This window comes from Echinops telfairi, unplaced genomic scaffold, assembly GCF_000313985.2.
Source record: "Echinops telfairi isolate 266 unplaced genomic scaffold, ASM31398v2 ScPeMD7_7436;HRSCAF=8474, whole genome shotgun sequence".
Classification (NCBI taxonomy): domain Eukaryota; kingdom Metazoa; phylum Chordata; class Mammalia; order Afrosoricida; family Tenrecidae; genus Echinops; species Echinops telfairi.
In genome coordinates this window covers 2,116,423-2,118,790 of record NW_022111336.1, presented here as the reverse complement: position 1 = coordinate 2,118,790, position 2,368 = coordinate 2,116,423, and positions in this window count along the sequence as shown.

Below are 2,368 nucleotides of genomic sequence, written 5' to 3'. Positions count from 1 at the left end.
TGGTGGGGTGGGGAGGGGGAGGGGAAGGGTGAACATTAGGCTGAGTGTGCCAGCCCTGCCCAGTGATCCCTGCGGGGATGGCAGGGGATAGCAGGAGATGTGGGTTTCCTCCCTCCTCTCCCCAGAGACCGCTTCGATTCAGGGGTGATGCTCTGTGCCCCAGACTGAAGTCCTCAGCTAAATAGGGCAGAGTTAGGGGGCCGCACAAGTACCTGAAGGCTTCAGACTAGAGACCAGGGTGGCTTGTGTTTGGCTACACTCCTCGCGGACCCACCTGTCTCAGGAGCCCTATGGGCCCTCTCTAACCACAGGAAACCCTGGCTCGCCTCCCTCCTCAGGATCGGGGCCACTCCTTCGGACTAGGTCTGAAGAGCCAGCTCGGAGAAGTCCCAGGACGCGGTGGGACAGGGACTTTGAAAGGCCTACAGGAGGACTGTACATAGATGGGCCTTCCAGGTGAGGTAGGGCCCTTTACCTGGCCTCCTGAGCACACCTGCGACTCCTACTTTGAGACAAGGCTTGCCGCCAACAAGAAACGGTCACCACTCCTGCTCTTCAGTCGCTACGTTGATTTCGAAGAGCGTCACTTACGGCTAATGAACGTGGGGGTCCTCCAAGGGTTACGCGTTAAGGGGAGCTCCGAGGGCCGACATCAGTGGTGCGTCTCTTGGGATCCCAATCATTTGGACCCAGTGTGCCCTGAGGGTTTCCGAGGGTCACCACCTCAATCTCTATCTGGCCCTGTGTGCAGCTCGGAATCTGACTCAAGTGCCCCTCCCTTCGTGGAGACCCTAGAGGGGGGTTCGGGCCTGCGTGGCCCGGGGCATCATGGGAGCGCCTGCTGTTTACATTCTGAGCAGAGCCTCCCTGAGGGCTACACTGTCTGACCCCACCCCAACGCACACCTTTTGCACTGGGAGCCTGGACTCACGCCATTTAGAGTTGAGACAAGCCCCTCTATGGAACTGGAGAGCGCCCTTTGGACAAAGCTCTTTCTTCTCTTATATAAATGAGGAGGTACTTCAGCTGAGAGCTCTGCCTGGTTCCTCCTGGGATTTAATCAGAGTCCTTTCATTTGTTGGCACTGAGGCTAGAGAAGAGTTAACCGAAGCCCTGTTTCTGTAATAGTTATCCATTGTCCTGGGACCCACAAGGTTGGTAGTTCCAAACCACTGCAAGGCTCTGAGCAAGATAGACCTGACTTTCAAATCTCGTCAACAATCGCAGTCTCTGAATCTCACAGGGGCACTTCTAAAATGACCCATAGCGTCACTATGAGTCCTTAGTGCCCCAATGGCAGTGATGTCTTTGGTTTTCTGCTTTTTAAAATTTTGTTCTGGTCAGGTTGGTGAGGGTTCCCTCAAATGACAGTCCCCACGTTGACTCCTGTGAGGTCTATCCCCGTGGATGAACCAGGACTGCTCCCTCCATCCCTACCCCACCGCTGCTCCTCCCTGTTTCACTAAAGTCATTGCCTCTCAGGAACCCGACTAAAGGACATAAAGGTGAACCTCAGGCTCACGGGAGCCCTGGTGGACTGTGAGAGTTGGCAGTAGCATAGGCACTTCAAGGTTGTGGTTCAAACCCACCAGCAACTCTTTTTGGTCAAAGAGGCTGTCTGATGTGATGAAGGTTTACATTCTTACAAATCATATAAAGGGTTTTATGAGTCGCTAATGAGTGGATGAAGAGACATCCGAAGATCAGATGCTGCTGCGACCTCCCAGGACTGAGAAAAGGGCTGGTGCACTGTGAGGAGACATTTGTTTTGCTTATCCCTAAGAAAAATACTGAGGGAGGATCTTCCTGTTATCTTCTGCTTAGGACCTAGTTATCTCTCTGCATACGAGAATCTGAGGGGCCTGCTTATCCTGACAGCTCTGAGTTTTGCCTCACCATTCGGGCAGGGTGGCGGTGTTGGAGGCATGGAAGCCTTGACTGCATGATGTTCTCATTTCTCATTCAGGGTTCCCACATTGACACTTGACCATTCTTGGGAATGTATTCTGTTCTTCCTGAGTAGGGTCATCAGGGAGTATGCTCTGGAATCGGAATTGTTCTGTGAACATTTGTTCACAGTTCTTTGGGGCCTCACAGGAATGACAACAGTGATGGGTGTCTTTGGGCTAGAAATTATTTATCTGTCTTTTTACTCCTCCTCATTCTGGGTTATCGCCTTAATATGTACTTATTTATGCAAATGACAGGCATGCTGTCCTTTTTTTGGTAAAAGATTGATTTCTTTTTATTCCCTGATTTTGCTTCATTTTTTAAAATCATTTTATTAGGGGCTCATACAACTCTTATCACCATCCATACATACATCAATTGTGTAAAGCACATTTGTACATTCATTACCCTCCTCATT